Raw genomic sequence first — 23,878 nt, 5'->3', positions numbered from 1 at the left:
GGAATTATATCAGTCTCTGTCATAAGGGAATATAATCTGAATAACTACAGCTGGCAAGTTCACACAATATATATATTTCTGTCTTGCTTTTCAAAACTACCTCCATTTTTTTAACCTGTGATATACCTTAAGATTAGTGGCCTACAGAAACCATGGTCAACTGGACTATCTTTTTATTTAAAGCTGTAAAAACATTTACTAGCTCTTTGAATATTATACAGTATCCACAGACTAAAAAAATATACATTAAGGGTTTATATAAAAATACTTTCCTCTTCGATAACTCTTGGGTACATGTTGCCTGGTTAAAGGGATTTATTTGTTTTAACCTTTTAATCTGATAGCTTTCTTTAATCTCTAAACCATTTAGTATTTCCTTAATACTTCTTGTAGGTACTGGCACACTACTAACCTCTTCACTGGTAACTTTATTTCATCACCCCCTTGTAATAAAAACATCAAGATACAAAAATTGAAATTTCAAAAGTAAAATCATAAAAAATCTAAATTTTCTGTCTTCCAAATGTAACTTCTAAAGAGGACTCAAATGGGAACTGGTTTCCTAATTTCTGCAGCTTCTAATTCTCATTTTAATAACTCTTCACTAGGGATTGGAAATACCAGGGAATCCTTTATATAATATCACCCTGATATTTGGATTATGATTTGATAAGGTTGTCTGTTTTATGCTTTAAAACAAGCGCTGCAATTCTCTCTCTTTTTACCTGGCTGATTTAAAAAAAAAATAAAAAATACCCATATAGGAAAAATGTCAATCTGCTAAACCTAACCATAAAATTCCTGAAAACCAATACATTTTTTTTTTATAATGGAAATTAATTTGAGGTATCTTGCCACTCTCTACAGTAAGACTGTGCTATGTTCTGTAACTGGATATAGCCACCTTATGTTGAGTAAGCCCTAATGTTGGTTGCAAAGCTGTCAACCAGTAATTTATATTAAAAATCTTTCTATACCATTTGAATATATATAAACGTGAGTTTAAAATTCCTGGAGCTACACACATGTACTTTGCCATAAGGATTATTGTGATTTTTCTCAATAACTTATTTAACATTCGCATATAAGCAAAGCAAGCTGAACACTACTTAGTTCTCAAATACTGAAAATTATTCCGTGGCAATTACCCATGGGGGGGGGGGAATCTTGTGACCTTTCACAAACACTTTTTTTATTTTAACAATACCCCCCCGCCTTTCTTTCTTTCTTTCACTTTTAACTGTAGCTGAAGCAGAGATGAGCCAAGGCCAGTAAGGACAAGAGCAAGCAAAGCATCCACAGGAGCTTACATACGGCAAGCTATTTTACATGAGGTGCTTGGCTTTCTCACTTTTTCTTTGATTACATCACTTTGTAAATGTTAAGTATAAATCAGCCTCCTAGCACCCCTGACAGCTGGGGTTACAGACACAGTCATAGTATGTAGTTTATACTTTTATAATATAATCTATTATATAATATACTTATTTTTAGCTTGACAACACAGGCAAACAGCAAGATTCAAAATAACTTGCTTCTTTCTTCACTGTAGCAAAACATAACCACAGCACATCGCTAAAACATGGACAGAAAGAGTACTGTATTTGGCATTGGAATTTTTGCTGCCTAAAGAACCTCTATATGACCTTGCACAACAGTTTTTATGCTGAAACAAATTATCAGTACGGAACTGCTTCTTCACTGCCCCAGGAGACAGAAGCCATCAAAAATTAAGGCGACATCTCTGATTGAATACGGGTCTCCCTGATCACCATTAAATTTTATCTGAGTTTACTACATGTCAAAGACAAGAAAGTTTTACATGTTCATTAAAGTAACAGCATACTTTATCATCAAGTGGAAAACAATTACAATGCACTGTATCTAGCATTGCACAAAACCTAGTCACAATAAAAAATTACATCTATGCTTTCAGATTATTATTTTTATATATTATTTCTTAATCAACATTAATCAGTATATGTTTGTGTGGACCTTTAGACTTTCTCTGAAACCTCAGATGGATGAGAGAAGTGAATCTTTATCAGTCTATAAAATGGCTCAACTCTCATATGGAGCCAATTTGGTGATACTAATCAATTTAATCTGCATACCTTCAACATGTAGTAAAACAAAATACACACAGAATATCTATGCAGAAAACATGAGATGTCCACTTGTGCAAGCCACAATCTGAGCCTATAAGGCAAAAATACTTTCAAGGGTGCCATGGTGATACTGGCCTGTTGCTTCTAAAATAACTGCTATAGCTAACATAAAACTACTACAAATAAATAAAAGAATAAAAATGCACAAATAATCACTCACTGTGAACATAAAATAAATGGAAATATAGAAAAAGTCACTTTAGTAAAGTCTTCTAAATATAGCTTTACGATATTCTTTGAAACATTTTATGCTGCTGTTACAGCTTATATAAATTGTACAGAAAAAAAACTACAATCCCACAAGTATTACACATCTTTTTCTTAAAATAAAGAGAAATGTCTTCAAATACCCTAAAAGAAAATAAAAGTAAAATAATGAAAATGCAAAACAGACTACAAAACACCACAAGCAACATTTTTTTAGCAGTTAAATCTAACAAGGATATAAAACTAATCATACCACATGAAATCAGTGTACTACTGTCAAAAATAAATTGATGTCCCATACCTATAACGTTTTTGCATTTTAACTGCACACATATCTACCATATATTTATATACAAAAAACATAACCAGTGCATTGAAAATTATGGCAACACAAAAATTAATGTCCAAACATTATTAAATTTTGCCTGTCAATTCTCTCGTCATTTGTACTAAAGATATATAGTAAAGTGGAAATGCAGATAATTTAGACAGAAAAGATCACAAAATATACATTAACTGTTAAAAAGGAACTGCTATCTATACTTTTTGCACTTGTCTCCATTCAGATTGTGTAAGTTTTATCAGCATGTACTTAATTTACAAACTTTTTGCAAGTTTATCTGTGACTAACTGCAGAAAGCCTTAGTGCTCAATAACTAACATTCGTTTTCTGAAGCAATGGGCTGCGTCAACTATGGAAATAGTTAACTAAATTTAAAAGACACTGAAAGAACTTTGAACCATTCTAATTTTACTGCACGTCTTTCTGTGTATAAAAACACAAGAATCATTGTGAGTGGAAAATACATTCATCAGGAAGAATTTGCATTGTTCTGGATCTTCACTTACGTACAAAGGTAATAAGGCTGGACTTTTGCAATATTTATATCTCACCATAAAAAAATATTGCAACCCCTTCTAGTGAAAGAAGTGTACATTAACTGGCAAAGGTGTTCAAAGGTTAGGATAGAAAAGGCTAAAATAATCATTTAACCATCTGAAAAATTGTATTCTTTTCTTAAGAACACAACAGTAATGAAAGAATTGCCTCACATCGCTGACTCAATTAATTCAAACCATAATGGTATTGTAAAACTACACCACTCGTTAATAAATATAAAATATGGAATAACTGATCTTTTAGATTTCAGCAGCACACCTTTTTTTTTTTAAATACTGCAATTTATCTATTCATCTGGAAAGTCAGAACCTCTAGAAAGGCCCATAAAGACATGGGTAGAACATTCAAACCACACAGAGATTGACAGTTCCATGTGTTGAACCTAGCCAGGTCTAAAATATTCAGGCATATTTTATTGGCATTGCAAAATCACAGAATTAAATACCAATTAACAGGTATAGCAACAAATATCAAAGCAAGGGTGTTTTCCTATACACACGTATCCTGTGTCCTCTTATAACAACTTGTTGGGAAAGAACTCAAACAGAGCTGATCTATATCGAAACACCTAAACTAGGCATGTCCTCTATACATTATATATGAATTATTCTCTCGTGTTTTCATCTATCAAAATGTGAAGCAACCAGGTATCATCTATTACAGAATGTTGCAGGTGTTTGTCTAATCAAAATAATTTACATAACATAGTGAAAATATATTAATACATATGGATTTCTTAAACAGTTGTTAAAAAGGAAAACATTTTTAAAGAGTTATAGGATATCATTAATTAACAAACATGCAAATGTATATCTCACTAAGGTTTAAACTGTACAATTTAAAGCTGGAAATATTCTGCGGAAGAATACTAAAAGGTTCATGATGGGTTTACATTGTTATACTATAATTATTTTCACGAAATCTACCTTAATGCTCGGTTTTGAAGCAGTGCAGTATTAAGTTACAAAGTGTATGTTGTTGAAAAACATTTATTTAACTTTAAATAGGACGACTTCTTATGTGCAGGAAAAATGTGAACATATTAGGAGGACAACTATGCACAGTCCTAATATATAACAGTTAAAATGGTCAAGGAATAACTAGAGCTTTTCTGGAGTATCCCGTGATCATCTCCATACTGGCTATAAATGAATGGGAGCAAACAACAGAGTACAAGTTGTCGGTCTGAAGTTCAAACTGTCACCCAACCGAGTACTTCATTATAAACTGATCTCGCACTTCAGTCACTGCTCTATTAAATTCGTTTCAATACCAAGCGCGTTTTACATGGCTAACGCCCGGGTGTTCCTATGGCAGAGATCGACCTTTATCCTCACTTTCTGTCCGATTTTAATCCAACGTGCTTTTTTTTTGTGTTCAGGTCGTGGGCCTGTTCCGTTTTCGCCTTCAGTTCCTTAGGGAGCTCGGCTGCCCGAATTGTCACGAAATCGTTGCAGGAAGCCCAGCTGTCTTCCTACAGCGTCCGCAAGTGACACTAAGACCCGGACGAGCCATCTCTTCTCGGTCGCCCTTCAGGCTGAAGCCCTGCATCTCCATGGTAAAACCGGCGAAAGCATGTAGTTTATATTCAGCGTGACAAATAGGGTCAAATGGCAACTTTGAGGTTGTGGCACCTGGGCAGTCGCCATCAGAAAAGTAGCAGATTATCAGTGAAACAACTCGGCCCGGGACACTGCCGTCTGTCAATCTGAATGTGCATTTAGTTCCTGTGCAGACTGACAGCCTCGGACAGCATCCGCATTTACCGGCGCTCATTCCAAACTGTGCTTTCCAAGAGTCAGGAGGGGTGGGTAACCCTTAAAAGCAGCCTGTGCGCGGCTACAGTGCCTATAACACGAGAGGTTCCGAAAGGTCGCGCTTGTCACTTACTTCGTTGCTTCGCAGAAGAACTCTTTCGGTTTATGAATATTTTTTCGTTCTTATCACCGCCACAAAATTGTTTGAAAACGAGTACTTTTAAGTTTCGCCAGAGCAGAGAGACGGCAAAGTGTACTGACAAGGTACTCCTCCCCCGGCTTCCCTACTGCTTCTCTTCCTGCAGCCTCTCGCCTGCTCCGACTCCGTCTCAACAGGAATGAAGCCCTGGGAAACCGGTGACGTCACAGCAGCCCCAGCCTGAGCAGGATGGGACCGACGGGAACGCCTGAGCGCAGTGCCACCAGGCTGCCGTGTCGTCACCGATGTGTCCACTGGGAGGAGGAGGAGGAGGTAAGCAACTGAGGGTGTGAGTGAGTGAGTGAGTGAGCGAGCGAGCACTGGAGCGGATTAAGCTTACTCAGCAGAGATGATTCCACTCTCTACATGTAAACACACATTAATCTAATATTCGGAAGAAATGGGAAATGTAATAAAAATCACGACGCGAAAGCAAATCAGAAATTGGCAGGAAACACACGTTTTTTTCACAGTAATTGGAAGAGGAAGGAAGATACTCTGATTTAATTTAATTAAAAGGAAACCCCGAGCCAAGTTTTAATTATAAACGGAGAATTAAGAAAATAGAAACTCCTACGTGCAGTGAAAATGGAATGCAAAACAAAACTAAAGAATCGTATAGGGCGACTCAAAAACAAGTAACAGCCTTCAGCTGTAAAATAATGAAAAAGTAAAAATTTCAAGAATATACAGATATCTTATTACATTCTCAAACCCACTTAATCCAATTCAAGGATGTGAGGGCCAAATCTATCCTGACAGCACTGGGCACAAGGCAGGAAACAGCATCCTTCCTGAACATGTCATTGATTTATAGTTTGTTAAAAAAAAATCCTGAAGAAACTGCATAACCAAAGTTGACAAGTTTCAGTAAAATGAAAATCTAGAGTACTTTAAATGCCCAAATAAAAACTAAACATCTTAAAGAAAATATAGCAAATGCTGAACTCCAGAAGGACCCACCAACCTGACCATATCAAGCAATGCGATATTATGAAATATTGAAATTCAAGAACTCAAATCAGTGGTAGATTCTCCTGAAAACCACTAGTCGGGTCATGGTATCAGGAGGTTTTCCTCTCAATATGAATAAAGGACTAACAGTACCCGTTTATGAAAGTAAAGATGATGTCCCAGCAACCACGGCAATATCTGTATGAGGAGTAACCTGGTGGAGAACTTGTGTACTGTAGTATTTTAGACATTCAGAAATTCAACTTATCTGTGAGAAATAGAGAGCTGAATCAGAATCACTTTTATTACCAAGTACTTAATGTACAGGAATTTAGTTTGGTAGTTTTGGAGCTGCATAAAACAAAACACAACCTAAAATACATATAAGTTAAACAACATACATTATAAACAGCTGCAGAATAGTGGAATTATAAAAGAGACTTGCAAATAATATGCAAATGAAAACGTGTGTATAGTGTGTATGCAAACACACACACATACATGCAAATATACAGTAAAAGTCCTATCGCTTCCTTCCAAATAGCCACACATCCAAACACATTTTTACATGTTGGTTCTTACTTCCATCCATCCATCCATCCATCCATCCATTATCTAACCCGCTATATCCTAACTACAGGTCACGGGGGTCTGCTGGAGCCAACCAATTGCCATCTGTTAACTGGTTCTGTAGGAGGGATTAAGCAAGGGTGCTGGCCTCCTGTCCAGAACAGGTTTCTCCTATGTAATTGAACATTTCAGGATAGATTTCAGGTGTCTGTCAACATATACCGGTAATCAAAAAACTGATGATAAAAATGGATAAATACAGCATTTCGCATTACACATACTCAGAGCACTGTACATATTATAATTACATTTAAAATAGTACACAAAGTGTCCTGCAGTATATATTTAGCTGAATACATGTTAAGTAGACACTTTTGGGTAAACATTGTTTTCTCTCTTAATTGACCATACGAACAGTGATATCAACATAGGTGCAGACAATATCATTTAAACTTCCATCCATCCATCCATCCATTATCCAACCCACTATATCCTAACTACAGGTCACGGGGGTCTGCTGGAGCCAACCCCAGCCAACACAGGGAGCAAGGCAGGAAACAAATCCCAGGCAGGGCGCCAGCCCACCGCAGTGGTTCTTACTTAACAAACATTATTTTTTTTTCCTTGACGGCTTTTTCAAATATAAGGTTTTAGGGGGCCAGTACCTATCATAGCAGCATCGACAAGCCCTCAATTGCACACTAGTTCATTGCAGGCATGCTGACTCACACAATGACAATTTAGTCATTATTTACTCTAAAGTTCATATGTTTGGGACGTGAGCTGGAAAACAATAATATCTCCACATAGACATTAAAATAATGTATTTATCAAGAGCACACATTAATATTGGTAGCTGTTTTGAATACATTTACCTGTTCCCACAATGTAAACCTAACTAGTTTGAAATCTCCTTGTACCAGTGCCTGTTCCACCAGTAGTGGGCACTGATGCCAGTTTAATTACTGTTTAGCCATATATAACAGGGGTGGCCAACTCCAATCTTGTAGAGCCACAGTGGCTGCAGGTTTTTATCCCAAACCAGTTGCTTAATTAGAAGCCAGTCTTCACCAGTAACATATCTTATTATTATCTTATTAATAATATCTTATTTAATTTAATGACTTGTTAATGTTTTAACTCTACCATGTCAGTTCATTCTTAAAACAGTTTTTTTTCATCTGCAACAATACATGTATAATCCAAGTGATTTGAAGCCTAAAATGGATGAGTAATTTTCAGTTCTTCACTTTCCCTTCAGTTTTCTTCTGAGTACTTAAGTAAACCAAATAATGAATGATGAATACACACGGGTGGAAATGGAGACAAGCTAGATGTAGAACTACTGTTTCCTTTGTCATTTGCATTTTATTGCTAATAAGCAGTGGTTAAAACAATGAATACAGCTGTGTACAACTAAAATAAGCAATTAAGGAATCAAAATCTTAACAAGTGAGACAACTAAAATGACACAGAAAAAATGTCACTTGAGCAATAAGTGCTTCATCAGCAATGAATGATTTCTTATGAAGCAATTGGGTTGGAACAAAAACCTGAAGCCACTGTGGCCCTCCAGGACTGACGTTGCTCAGCCCCGATTTAAAGGATCGGAGTCTTAAATAGAAAATAAATTAAATGAAGTTAATTAATAGCACCCCATGACCCTGCAGTTAGGATATAGCGGGTTGGATAATGGATGGATGGATAATTAATAGCAAAATCTAGTCACTAATTAAGTACCAGTAAATGCTTAGAATGAAAACCTATAGCCACTGTGGCTCTCTACTATCAGAGTTGGCCACCCCGATATATAAGAAAATATCAACTGTATTGTGCAAAATTATGTTGATATCCTGAGAGAAGGCTAGAACAAACACCAAATTACTTCTCAAAGCTATCCTTGAGATATCCCAGACATTCCATATATTTATTAAATTCCAACAGAATCATGCATGATTCACATTAATGAGGTTGAAATTAGCCAAACCTATGGTGTCATTTAACAAACAAATAGGTATATTGAATAATAATGACAAATACTGGGAGCCTTCAAAGAAAGATGTGGAAATGGCTAGGCTAACACACTTTGACAGACATAAAGTCAAAAGTTTTTTTTTTTTTATTAATTTTATTACAATCAATACATAGCAATCAAGTTTTTTAAAAAAAAAAGAATTATGTTAAGAACAGATCGGTCCTCACCCCTGAGAGAGAGAGCAAGCCAAACGGTGTAAAATTTAAGGCTTGTAAAAATACCTAAATTAATAAATTCTCTGTGCTTTATAAACTTATTTTAAAATATTACAGATTAGATCCTGCCATGTTTTGAAAAAAGTCTGTACGGATCCTCTAACTGAGTATTTGATTTTTTCCAGTTTCAAATAGTATAACACATCAGTTTCCCACTGACTTAAAAGAGGAGAGTTTGGGTTCTTCCAGTTTATCAGAATAAGTCTGCGTGCCAACAGTGTAGTGAATGCAATCACAATTTGTTTGTCCTTCTCCACTTTAAGCCCCTCTGGAAGAACCCCAAACGCAGCTGTTAATGAGTTAGGAGGGATTGTGAGTCCAAGGCTGTCTGAGAGGTAATTAAAAATTTTTGTCCAGAATAATGTTAATTTGGAGCAGGCCCAGAACATGTGACCCAGTGAGGCTGGGGCTTGGTTGCAACGTTCGCAGGTTGATAAAGTCAAAAGTTTTACCTCAAGATTACTGAGATGTGGTGTTTGAGCTGTAGTAAAGAAATATGAATACATCGAGAAAGCTGGAGACAGAAAATGCTGTGGAAGACCCAAATAGCAGACTGCATTTAATAAATACTACTTAAAGGTCACATCCTTATGTTACATAAGGAAGTCAAGTAAAGTACTTGGACAGTATCTGTCAGAGTCATCATGCACCAAACACTTATATTAATTGTGAGAAGAAGTCTTAAATGAAATGGTTCTTGTAAAATGTGTTGCAACTGAGAAACCATACCTGCTAACAGCGAACAAGCAGAAGACACTGAAGTATATGAAAGACTGTAAATGATGGAGAGGCAACCATTGGCAGATAGTTTTATGTACCATTGAGAGAAAATGTGGAATTATCTGTTTGTGAAGACACCAGTATCTCAGAAGAATGGTCATTCATTGCTCTTTATCTGTATGCACAGTGGTGGTGCATTTCAGTCAACAGTAATTTGGTTAGAACAAAGAATTTTTGTATTTTGTAGTTTTTGTTAGAACAGAGTAATTTTTGTTAGAACAAATTAAACAGTAATTTGGTTAGAGCTGATAAAATGATTACCCTGTGAAATATAAAAACTTTTGATTTATCATTTTTTATCTTAAACAAAAGGCAGAAAAAAATCATTTTGTGGCACAATAAAGCCTCCAAATATAGCACAAACACAATTAAGATCTCCTTGTAGAGGAAGTCTGTAGATTGCCTATTGACTGTAATTGCACTGGCCACCTCAGAGCCCCAAACCTGACATAATGGAAGCAGGGTCTCACTTTCGACAGGGAAAAGAATAAAAACCTATCAAAGTCAAAAGAAGGGTTATGGCAAATCCTTCAAGAAGTGGGGCAGACAAGGCTACTTAAAAAAATATACAGCAGTTTGTCAAATCAAATTGCTTCACTTTTACATTCTAAGGTATGCTACACAAAATACCAACTTGCTTTAAAATATTCGTGTTACTTTTTATTATACCAATGTTTATGTATTTTTTTCCAAGCAAATGAACAATTAATGCCCAACAAACTAGTTTTAAATTTGATTGTTTTGGGTTGCCGGAGAGTTCTTACATGTCGTACTTACTTACTGTATACATATTTTAGCTATAAACGATCATCTGTGCTGCTTATGAAGAAAGTTTCATAGCAGTGTGATGCAAAGCAGACCTCTAGGGATCTTTATGTCTCTGCTCAAAATTGTTCTGGAACAATTAAGTGAAAATAAATGGAAATTATCTAGTGGGCTGAGTGGTCTGTTCTTGTCAAAAAAGTTTCATTTTCTTATTTGGTAGATCAGATACTTCGTTAACTGTTCTAAAGTCAAATATTTTAAATTGCTTTCTAATATTTAGGTGTTTATGAGATGATCTGCTGGCCTTTTTAGCAGCTGACATTTACAGAACAGTGTCATTGTAAGTGATGGAGCCAGAGCCTGAAACAAACTCTAGAGTTGTGTGCAGTAAGTCAAATGGATGCCCTATCACAATTTTAAAAGCTACTGTTTAACAAATTGTAATAGCTTAACTACTAACTAAGGAAACATGGCCATAACAGTCTCCTCTCATTTGAAAATTTATCCTTTTAATGTTGCAAGCCATATGGAAAAAAATCAATTCAGTGGCAGCAAAGTTCAGAGGCTGCTATCTGCAGCAATCTTAATTAATTTTCCTGATGGGTCATGGCCAACTGCATATGTAGTTTATACAGTTTTCTATGCTTCTGCCTGTAGTTTTATGCAGTGGACATGATAGGTCAATTGCCATCTGTTAACTGGTTCTGTAGGAGGGATTAAGCAAGGGTGCTGGCGTCCTGTCCAGAGCAGGTTTCTCCTATGTAATTGAACATTTCAGGATAGATTTCAGGTGTCTGCCAACATATACCGGTAATCAAAAAACTGATGATAAAAATGGATAAATACAGCATTTCGCATTACACATACTCAGAGCACTGTACATATTATAATTACATTTAAAATAGTACACAAAGTGTCCTGCAGTATATATTTAGCTGAATACATGTTAAGTAGACATTTTTGAGTAAACATTGTTTTCTCTCTTCATTGACCGAACAGTAATATCAACATAGGTGCAGACAATATCATTTAAACTCAGGGGATGAATAGGCAAAATTAAGGTGGCTTTTAATATGACCCGGTAGTGGCCATCAGACACATCAGGAAAAGCCAACCTGCCAGAGTTTTAGAGTACAACAGTGTCCCTCGTACTGAAAATGGACCATTGTTCAAACAACATCCAGCCAATAAAAGGCCTGTGGTAAAAAACAATGACTGGCGCAGAGTAAATGATGAGATTAAGAACAGTGCAGAAAGAGGTGTATTGAACCATATAATTTGTTGTGCCTTGTCACAAATGAGGTATGGTAGGCAAACATCTAAGGGAAAAACAAGAAGGTACAGTTGCAGTTCACTGAGAACCACAGACAATGGATATTGGTAGACTGGTTTTGATGAATCCTGGTTTATAATAATAGGAGAACCAACATGCTTGAGAATCTTCAAGATGCTAAATTTAACATATTTTTGTATAGTTATGGAGACTAAATCAACAAACCGCATTCCAAAAAAGACCCACACATGTCTTCAACAGGCCAGGTTTTAAACAGGTTTTGAATTGCCATTCATGGAAGAAGCTGCATTACCCTATGTAATATAAAGGGACAAGAAGAATAAATGTGTATCAATAAACAAACGGAGTTCAAAACTATGAATTCTAAGTGATCATTAATGATAAATCAAAAAACAAAGCTCTAAATCATATTCAATATGGTTTACATAATATAATATTTTAAACCAGGAAATCAAGAATACTGTCATTACCCAAATACTGGATGACCTGGAATATCCAGGATTGACTTTTAATGGTGTCATATTAATGCCATAACATGCTGCACATCAACATACTAACTCCAACATAACTTGGTAAGAAACACATGATAAAATAATGTATGTGAAAACCAATACGACATTGAAAAAAGACACAAATAATTTTAAACTACTTGAAAACAAACCTAAATTAAAAAGTACGTCAGAAATTAATTAGCCTTGCTTTTAAATGCAGAAATCTCTTTAGAAAACAAGTATAAAATTATAAGCAAAACATAATACCCAATATCCTAGTAGCCATTTTAATCACTTCTGACTTCTGACATTTAATAGGACTTTCAATTTTATTTTTTTTTTTTCATGATATATTTTTTTTAGCTTTAGGATGTTCTTTGTAACCTATATCATGCTGTACTTTTTTCCTTCCTTGTAAGAAAATGTTCATTTATTTGCCATATATCATCCCAATTTGGGAATGTTGCCAGTGGTATCTGACAATACATATCATCTAGTGTCTTCTGCACATCGAATTAACTTGTTTATTATTTTTACACAAAAAAGGCAGTTCTAGGTAGTTAGCAAGCAAGTAAGTGTGGCAGTCACTGTGTACATACATATACTCTAACTAATAAAACAAAGTAAATCCTACCTAAATTGACATAATATGGCATGGGCTAACTGAACAGCTTCTGTTCGCATTATCTAGTAGTGTCTGGTACTGTACTGGAGAATTTCTCCTGCATGTGAAATCTCTTCATTAGGTGTTTTGATGGTAACTTATGGTAGAAGAGACTATCTCAGGCACTACTTCAGAATCTGCTGTGAGAGCTCAATTAGTTTGAGGTGAAGTGACGAGAGCAGTCATGTTAACATTCATTGAACACTTGTTCCCAGTAGATGGTAAGATTGGTGTCTTGGAATTTTCTGTGGGTATCAGGATAAAAAAGCTTTATAGTGATTATAATCACTCGGATTATAATAGAATTACAGTATATAGATAATAATAAATTAGAATTATATAGATTATAATAGAATTATAATCACTCAGATTATAATCATTCAGATTATTATAGATTACAATCGCTCAGAATTATTACCATTATTACCAGCATGTTTCCCTTAACCCCTAAAAGAATGAGAGGACCTGTTCATATCTGGAAATTGCAACCACACATAAAAGAGACACCAGGCACTTTGGGAAACAAGCATTGTATCATCTCTTCTGTGCCACTTGAGAACAGAATAAAAAGGGTATTCTCTGACCAGAAGATACTACTCACTACTCCATTGCTTTTTTCCTTTTTTGTCACAAGTTCATCTTTCTGCGTAACAAGGTGTTTATGCACCATAATACCCCTCTCTGTAATGTTCTTGACAGACCATACTTAATGAAATGTCCCTCTCTTGCCTTGCTTGGATGTTTTCCCTTGCATGTTGAATCATGCCATTTGGGTCTGGTAGTTTCCACTTTTGTACACAATTACCCCATTTTGATGATGTCTTTCTCTTTGGCCTCCATGTCTATTTAACTTTAACCACTGTTATACATAAAATATCATCATTTAGAGCAGCCTTCATTACTGAAACACTTGCCAAACATGCTCCAACAATCAGCCCTTTGTCAAAGTGAAAAAGAATTTTTCTTGGAGACATGGCAGCCAACTATTTGATGTTTGCAGCATTTTTATTTATCGTGATATGGTTTAACTACTTAATTATCTCAGTGGGTACACCTATGTAGAAGCGGGCTGATCCTGGGACTGCATCATGTGAGTAATAAGGAAAGACTGAAGTATGTAGAGACTAGAAGGTGACTGGACTGAACCATTTAAAATTATGAAGGAAACCAATGGTTCAAGTTAAGTTATTCAACAAGAACAAGGGGATACAGATGGAAACTTGTTGAGAATAAATTTGACTGTTTTTCTTCACACAGAGAACCATTGCTGCATGGAATAAATTACCAAGTAGTGTGATAGACACTGGGATCTTAAAAACATGACTTGATGTTATTTTGGAGAAACTATGTGAATAGGATTGAGGAGGTTTGGGCTGAATAGATAGTTTATACACAAATTTATAAAAGAGTTTCTTTAATTTTTTCCAAGTACCTATTGTCAATTGCATGAGCCTATTTATCACAAGCCTTACTGGGACTGGATTGAATGGAACACCGGCAATTAATGGTTTCTCTTCTTCCTCCACAGCTGCAGTGAGTATGATTAGAAGCTCCTTTCCTTCGGTTTGGTCCCCCCACCACTTCAAACCCCCAGAGTAAAGAGTCCAGAAGACATAACACTGCATCATCAGGTATGGCTGGAGAATGAGAGAGGCATGCCAGTGTGATGGAAGCCTGAACTCTTGTTAAAACATTCTTCCTGTTTTTCTAGCAACTAACTTCATTAAACAGGGTCAGTTGGCCTTTGACCTTTAAAGCTTCTCATAGCTTTGTGTGATTTTCACCCAATACAAAGGCAAACTCCATTTAATGCAGTTAGATACTGAAAATAAAACGAAGATAGTGCGTGTCTTTACCAAAAAAAATCAATTAAGCATGAAATTCCAGTTATACTTCTTGCTGTTTCTATTACAAAATATAGCATTCTCAAACCTGCTTTTGGGTCATAAAGGCTGGAGACTATATTAGCAGCACTGAGCACATGGCCAGAAATAACCCAGCATGTGGAAACTAGGGCATAAAGGGTCCATCTACCCACAGCCACATCCATAATCTCTTACAGGGCCAAATAACTTAGCATAGGTGTTTCTAGGAGTTTAGGAAGAAAACTGTAGTGCCCATAGAAAAACTCATATGAAGATGTGGAGAATGAGCAAACACCACACATACAGTGACCAGGCACAGTTTTAAATCAGGGTCCTGTCTTCACAAGAAATAAGCACTAACCACTGCAGCATTGTGGTGGCATTGTCTGTACTGAGTTCCAGGTGTTCTTCTGGCATATTCTCACTCGAGGTTATATTCCAGTTTTTGTAGTTTCTAGATAACAGGTAACCACCAAATTCTGGAAAACACATTTTCCAAAAAGATGGCTTTTTTATAAGATGCATGGATAAGCACTTGTAACTCCATATTAAATGGGAGCAATCAGGATGAATTGTCACATACACCTTAGTTTGCAATGTTTACATGGAAATAACATAGCAGCCAATGTAATATGCACATTGATGGGATACAATTCATGAGCATCTTATACAGACTATAAAGACACTATACTATATTTTTAAATGCAGTATCTGAGTTCCATAACATCAATAGAAGAAGCCTAAGTAGAAGTTTTGATTAAGGGAAAAATTCTGAATGACTTATGTAGAATAGTCAACTGGTATCTTTACTTGACCATACCCCATCCTTCCATCCATACATCAACATTTGAAAAAGAGAGACAGAGTGTGAGATAAATGAATGGAATGGATAGAGAGAGGAGCTGTAATAAGGCAGTGGCAGCTGGTCTAGATTGGGATAAGAAATGATATAAAATATCTTACAGAAATTATAGAAATATTAGCTGCCCCACATGATAGTGAAAGATTCAAAAGGCCATCACCCTGCTGTAATACAGCATGTTGGTTGTTCTGATTCTGTTTTTTCTTAAAAATGTTATTGATTAATTTAGAGTTGGGCAGCAAGGTGTGGCACAGTGGTAGCACTGCTGTCTTGCAGCAAGGAGACCCGGGTTCACTTCCCTGGTCCTCCATGCGTGGAGTTTGCATGTTTTCCCCGTGTCTGCGTGGGTTTTCTCCGGGTACTCTGGTTTCCTCCCACAGTCCAAAGATATGCAGGTTAGGTGCATTGGCGATTCTAAATTGTCCCTAGTATGTGCTTGGTGTGTGTGTGTGTGCCCTGCGGTGGGCTGGCACCCTGCCCGGGGTTTGTTTCCTGCCTTGTGCCCTGTGTTGGCTGGGATTGGCTCTAGCAGATCCCTGTGACCCTGTAGTTAGGATATAGCGCGTTGGATAATGGATGGATGGATTTAGAGTTTATTTCATGTTCTCTTTTTGGGTGTTTTGGAATATAAAGAATTCATATTTAAGGTTTATTTTTTGCTAACAACTATTGTTGAAATTGTTCACATATACTCAATGTCTTATCACAACACTGTATTGGTTCTTGTGAGTGCCAACATTTTGGACGGCTTGCGTAGGTTGCTAGCCACACTGCTATGTAGAGTACCAGATATCAAGACTAGTAATGTGACTGAAGAGAGGGTATAAAAGTTATTCACTAGCCAATTATCCAAGACTAGACTGAAACCTAAAAACTTTGAGAGTGTCCGTATTAGTTATAGTTTTTTTGGTTTCAGAATTTGTATAGAGGTATTTTGACAATGTCTTTGTTTAGTGCCTTGAATGTGACAACAGATATAAAAGATGTTTTTATCCTTTGCTTGTTTTGTGACTTCTGTTTCATCTTCTGATCTATATTTAAAAAGATCTCTGTCTTTTCCCTGTTAAGGCATTACACACAAAACACACAAAAGTATTTCAGGGGCGATCATATTGAAGACATAGCATTTTGTTAACATCAGGTTACATGGAGCAAACTAAGGATACGGCTAAGAGGTATATGCTCCCATTCACTTGCAGAGTCCACTTTGGAACCAATCCTTGATAGGATGCCAGTCCATCAAAGGTAGGAACTCAATTTAGAGTGGTCAGAAATGATGCAAACCTCTGAATCCTTTTTTATTAGTCATGTGGGTGTTGCAGACATTGTGGACAGCCAGAATATGAAAATCACCTCTTATTTTTGAAAGAGAATTGAGATGCTCATTTCAATTTTATCATGATTGTGCATCTATGCCAATAAAGCATGTGATGCCTTATGAGTTCAAAATCATTTTTTCAGGTGACTGCGCATGAGACACAGTTGATTAGTGTCATCAGCTTGTTCTCAAGGAAAGCAAAGATGGGTAGAAAGTGAATGAAAATACAGGTATTAGAAGTACCGGGTGGGAGCATGTTTAGTTTTACTTTAGTGGGTGGGAAATACTTCTATGCAGACAAAGATAAATAGATTGACATTAAAAACTTTTTTTTAATCTGCTGGCATGTTCAAAGAAAGCTACAAGTGATAATATCCAAAGTGTCAACAAAAATTTTAAAGTCTTAAGCACCATAAAAATATGGTTCATTACTTTCATTGCATTACCTTTGTTATGTGTTTACCTTTATGTTGGACTGTTGACATAAACATGATGTCACTTGTCTAAGATGTCATCCATTTGTATAGCTGTTTTAGAGTGCTACCTGTGTAAAAAGCAGGGCTGTAATAATGGTTGTATGAAACTATAATTATGAATGGTCAGACAAAATTCCACACATAAAAAAAATTAACTCTCGCCTTTCTGTAACAAGACTTGTTTTAAGTTTCATAATCACAATATGAAACTTAATTATTTCCAAATATTTCTACTTTGTACTTGTGGCAGACGCCCCTTCGCTTTATATTCAGGGAAGCAGCCATGGACTGTGCAATACCTCCCCCTGGACGCTAGATGGTCTCTCCCTTAGGTTGGAGCAGTGCTTCAGTTTCCCACAGGGCTCCATGGGAATTGGATTTGGGTGCAGCCCTGTTGGGTCCCGCAGGTGCCACCAGGGGGTGCTGCAGCTGGGACTTCTGAACCCCTATGGGCAGTATATTCGCCACACCCGGAAGTGCAGCCAGAACTCGGCAGTCAACCACCTGGAGCACTTCCAGGTGGACTATAAAAGGGACCAGCAGCCACCAGTCAATGGCCGGGAGGAGGAGGATGAAGGAGTGGTGGAGGAGAAAGAAGATTGTTGTGTGCTTTTCTGTACTTGGGACTGTGTTGTGCCGGTGGGGGTCATGGGGAAGATGTGCCCCACAGGTGAAGAAAAATAAAACTTTCTTTGTTTTTCATATGTGCCTCCGGTGTGAGTCTGTGTCAGGTCAGGCGCCTCTATAGCGCCTTTTACATACTTTATTGCCACATGATTAGAAGTTTCTTGGAATTTGATTCAGTGAAGCTTATATAAATTAAACATCATTAAAATTTAATTACATTAGGACTATGTTATTTGTCAGTTACCAGCCTTCCCCAAACAATAAAACAAAAAAAAAAATCCCTTCAAAACAAATAAAACAAATAACAGCATGGAGTTCAAAGTTAATGCAGCCAACAGTTTGTGAATATGTTCTAATATGAAGTCTGGTGCTACTTTTCTTGATTGACCTGCCAGAGGCTAAATTGGATTGGATAAAGTCTGACTTTGTGATTCAACCTGGAAGAATAGAGTGAATTCTCACTCTGAAGATGACATACTATGCTTTTAAAAACAGAGCTCACCACCTTCTCTAGCATTTTCTTGTCTGCTGCAGGGATACTGCCATAGAATCAAATGAAGGAGAATATAAGGCAGTTAAAATGAAAGAGCTGTCAAAAAGGGTCATTGCTTCCTAAGACACTTCAATTGCTTTAACTGTCTCAGAAATGCAGCTTACTTGACTTAATGAATAGGATGACCTCTCAAATTGTAGTGTTGTAAAGGATGATATCCCGGAACTTTGATTTCCTCAACCACTTTTCAGCTGGGTCATTGATATATAACAGGGGGTTTCCTCTTGCTATGTTTAAACTCCATCGCTAGTTTTTTTGTTTTGTTGACATCCTATTATAGGCTATTTAGACTAACCTCTTCTTGTGTGCAGACTCTTTAAGAGTGCTGTAACAACCAACCCATAAATCAGAAATTATACTTGAAAACCCTTAAACTAGAAGTCAAAATGCTGAAAGGTCTTTTAGAATTAAAAGCCACAGATAGCAATTGTGAATGGGAAATGACACACATCGTTGGCTTTTAAGGCATCACATAACTGAAAAATTCAATAATTTTGAAATGACACCATCTGCTAAAAACAAAATGGTGATAAAGTAAACATAAAACGTAATGTCAACAAAATTCAACATAGTTCAAGAGGAAAGTCATTATCAAAACAACATTACTATTCAATTCTCCAGTATCAAAAACCCTAAAGCAAATATTTTACCACATAAGGGACAAATTACCAATGTTTCCTGACCCATAAAATTGATACAGTCATTAGTATTCTAAATATATGACAAACCTTATGAGGTATGTGAACTCCAAGGTTTTTTACTTCTTCTTCATCAGCTGTTCCCTACCAAAAATGAGGGGTAATAGACAATGGGACAAGAGATGATTGATGCCAGTGTATATTAGATTATCAATAGACCTGAGAGGGAGAATGGAATTAATCACAGAACTTATAGTCAATAATGATGATCCAGGCTTCAATAATGTTGATACTGAAGAATATCATGAAGCTCTAGAAATGCCATGGCGTATTCTAATCCGTTCAAGTTATTAACAAAATACTACAAGACCTGGTGCACAACTGACAGTTTGATCATTTTGTGGTTCTTCGTGTGTAAATTACATTCCTGACCTTGCTTTTTAATTATTTTGGTACAGTATATATTATTGTTATATTTTTCTCGTTTTGAGCCCATCAACTGTCTCCCATGTGCACGTGTGTGACAATATGCAGATTTCAAAGGAACAAGTTGGTATTCATTGAAGAAACAAATGATCCATATCATTGAAACAGGTATTAGCATGGTCATCTTAAAGAATAAAACTGAATTAAAAAATACAAAAATTAAGAAAGTGGCTGGCACAAAGCTCAATATCATCATCCAAAAAAGTCAATCCAAGATTCCCTTCATTTACTTATTTGGCTGAGGCTTTTATCCAAGGCACGTACAACATTTTGGATACAATTGGTTACATTTTTTTTGCTTTTCCAATTGAAGCACAGACAGATGAAGTGACTTGCTAATGGTCCCACACTGTCAGTAGTAGGATTTGAGCCCACAACTTCAGGGTTTGAAATCCAAAACCTTAACCATTACACTTCACTGCCTGCCTTGTACTTTGTGCTGAGAAACCTCCTTACATAACACTCCTGAATGGTAAGGGTGACAGATGGCACGCTTAAGGTCCTTAATATTGTGTCATGCATCAAACCTGTAGTAGAATTTGTTTAGTTTGTCTGTAAGTAAGCATTATGTTGTGATTCAGTAAATTTTATAAAATTTAATCTGTGATTATTTTTTTTAGTAGAAGGCTTTAGATGGTGCACTACAGTGCTCGGCTAAGCAGATGAAGAAATCAGGCTATTCATCACAAGGGCATCAAAGTGTGTGCCTCCTCTTGTAGAACAATGGTAGTGGATCAACAATGACCAAAGACAGCTACAAACTTAATTTAAGCTCTCATACTAAAGACATCTGAACCGACAAACCAGGATTCCTGCACAAGGATTTGCTACTGAATTAAATGTCAAAAAAGAACATTTGTCTTTGCAGGCCCAATTTCATTTCCAGTAATTTCATTTCCCTATGGAAGTCAGACTAGTCGTGAATTTTGCACAGCATGGAGTAAATATGTTTGTCCAATGTATTAACTGTTATGTTTCTGCCAAGGTATACATCTATACACCCTGGCTTATGTGTATTTTCTGACCGAGTTTATATATGTTCCTTAACTTTTGTGGGTGGAGCTCCAAGTGGCAGGGCCTCCATGACATTCCACCAGCAGCACCGCCTTTCCCTCTTATACTCTTGTGGATGTGACAACATCCCTCAGGTTGTCATCAAGTGCTGTTTGGTGTTCGTATTTGATATCTTTTGTTTTTTTTTTTTTGTAGATTTTGCTTCTGTTTTGGACTCTGATTTCTGGATTATGTATTGGGACTTTTTGGTTCTGTATCGCATTTTAGGCAAATCTTTTACATTTCCTAGTTTTGCTGTTTTTTTGTTAATAAATTCTTCATTTATAAAGATACTTTGGATTATTTCAATAAGCAAGATATTTATGGTTACCCCCTCATAGGGCAATTTGGTATATCTTGGGACTTTTTTTGAATTTTGAACCAGCTCCCCATTTTGGGCCTGTGTAAGCTGAAGGCTGTAGATAGTAGTTAATAATAATACTACTAATAATCATAATATATTTTATTTATATAGTGTCTTTGCCATGCTCAAGGAGCTTGTAGGCTGCCTGGAAGTCTGGGGTAAAGCTATATCTAGGTAGGCCTATGAAGTTCCTGGCCTGCTCTTTTGGGACGTTTAGTACGCCTCATACTCTTTCACCATGTTTTTGAAATCAATGTACAACATTCAGATATTCGTACTTGATTATTTAATTTATAGGGTCACAGAAAGGTGGAGCAGATTTGGCAGCAATGAGTATAAGGTAGGACTCAACTGTTGACTTTCACTGCATATTCACTGCATAACAGTTCACTTTCACTGTTATGATTTCATGGGAATTTAAAATATTTTTCTAGTCTAATATTACATTTAGATATAGTTTTTCTTGATAGTCCACTGTTTTAGTTTAAGCTGAATTCAAATATTTATTTATTTTATATTTTGTTTTGAGGTAGCCATTATTTTTTTGTGTCATAATTTTATTATGCAATAAAACTTGGTTTCCAGTAGACCTTTTGAAATCCTATTAAATTTTTGGTAACACTCGCTGTTACTATCGTGTAACACCCAGAATTCACATGTTTTGATGTTATTTGCACAATAGTATGAAGGCTGGCATCATTAACAACTGGGTTGTCCAAGATTATAGACATTTCCAACAAAAATCTTAACTTGTGCAGTTTATTGCACCATATAATTTGAAGGAACTTTTAGCTAGGATTTTTGAGCTAGTTGCTTGTATTAAGATCTCCTGGTTTTTATTTTTGCCTACTCTGTTTTTTTATCTCTTGGTTGCCATCTACAGTATCTTGGCCTACTGTTATTTTTCATTTCCTGGCAGAATACTCAAATATACAAAGACAAACAACTTTGAGTGAATATTCAACTTAACATTTGAAATCTATGAGAAAAAGAATGGTTGGATATAATAAGAAAACTCCATAATCAACATATAAGAAGTAAGAAGTCAGACATCTTAAACCCTGACCTCTAGGCCTCTGAGGCAGCAGTGCTGTGCCATTCGTTAGTAAATCTAGTCAAGAGACATCTAAAGGATATTTGACTGCTATAAAGGTAAAAGTGTAATTACTGGATGCATCACAATGTTATACAAAGACCTCAGTCCATAACTGAAATGAAACTGACAATATGGCCTCCATGGCATATAACAAATCACTGAGTTAGACCTTCCATCCACCAAGGGCACCTAAACCAGACGTTATCCTAATCAGCATTTTTCAAGGAGTCCGGTAACCCAGCCAGCTCCTGTTCATACCCCTTTAGCCTCGGTGCACAAACAAGGAGATTCAGGTTTCCTGCTGATACCTGCTTTTTCTGTACAGTCAGATGTTTACTTTGCTCGTCTGGTGTGTTTATTCAATAAATATTGTTATTGTTTTCTCTGCCACCTGTGTTGGCTGAGAAAGATTGCAGCATTACAACTAAACATTTGAAATAATTCAGAACTTAAGTGTAAAAAATAAATTGCATGTTGTTCCTCTTCAATCTTCTTCTTATCTTATCTGCTAACCATACCCAGAGGATGAAACCCTGATAATTCCCTTCAAGAACTTAAACTTTATATAAAATCCTTCTTAATCTTCTCAAGGCTATAAAGATTTCATTTTGTGAGTCTATCAGATTCCTAGAGTTCTTTCAAAGTCAGGATTACTCCAAATGATTTTCTGTTTAATAATGAGAGGTATCCAACACTGACTGATACTTTTGGGCTGATTTATCCATAATCTCTGTGTTCTGTGATCTGTCATTTATGAACATTTATACTCAAAAACTCAACTCAAAAACTCTAAAGTTCTATTTTTTGCAAAGACCTCTATAAAATATACATACATACAAAATAGCAAAGCAAGTGGTACACTACATAAACAAGAGTTGAAATATTGGGATGTAGCTACATTTAATCACTAAGAAAATCGCAGCTTTAGGCAACAATGGTGTGCCTTCTTCTGAGGCTGATGCAAGGCTAATGCATGTGTGGATTTAGCCAATCTCTCAACCCACAGTGTAGTTTCATTTTTTGTGATCTTTTTTGTTGTTCTTTAACTATTACTATTGTGTATATTGTGTCATTGATTATGTTTTTGTCCTGTCAGTGTTATGTTTTGTATATTGTTTGTTCATTAGTTTCTCAATATGCAAATATAATGTTAATGTTTGTATTAGTGCATTTAGTTATATTTCCTGGCCCAGTTATATAGAGTTTTGGGGAGGGAGCACCATGATGTTTCACCTGGAGGACTGCCCTCTGTCCATATATTTACAGGCAGGGGATCAAGTTATCTAGATTGGCATCAAGATTGGTATCATGTCCTTTATTTTGTAAGTACTGGATTTTAATTATTTTGCTCTGTTTGTTGAATAACGGATTTTACATTATCTACTGGGTTGACTTTTAGTCACACCCTTTTTCTTTTTTTCATTTTTTTTCTGAAAATAAACTTTCAGAATTTTAAAAGATTTTTATTTTTAACGTTTCCTCTCCTACTTTTAGAATGTTTCATAAGCATTGTTAAAGACTGGCCTATGACTAGTGAGAC

The 23,878-nt window shown here is 36.1% G+C and overlaps 1 protein-coding gene across 1 annotated transcript in view; it reads right to left on the bottom strand.

Moving 5' to 3' along the window:
• myo6a (myosin VIa) overlaps positions 1 to 5,417 on the bottom strand; it is a 191,874-nt gene extending 186,457 nt beyond the window's left edge. Inside the window, exon 1 of the mRNA XM_039749773.1 lies at positions 5,167 to 5,417. The gene's annotated coding sequence lies outside the window, so the exon portion shown is untranslated. The remainder of the gene's footprint in view (positions 1 to 5,166) is intronic.
• Between the last annotated feature and the right edge of the window lie 18,461 nt (positions 5,418 to 23,878).

The sequence above is a fragment of the Polypterus senegalus genome, chromosome 3, assembly GCF_016835505.1.
Source record: "Polypterus senegalus isolate Bchr_013 chromosome 3, ASM1683550v1, whole genome shotgun sequence".
NCBI lineage: Eukaryota > Metazoa > Chordata > Cladistia > Polypteriformes > Polypteridae > Polypterus > Polypterus senegalus.
Note: the sequence above shows the minus strand (reverse complement) of the source record. Positions and strands in the feature narration are given on the sequence as shown.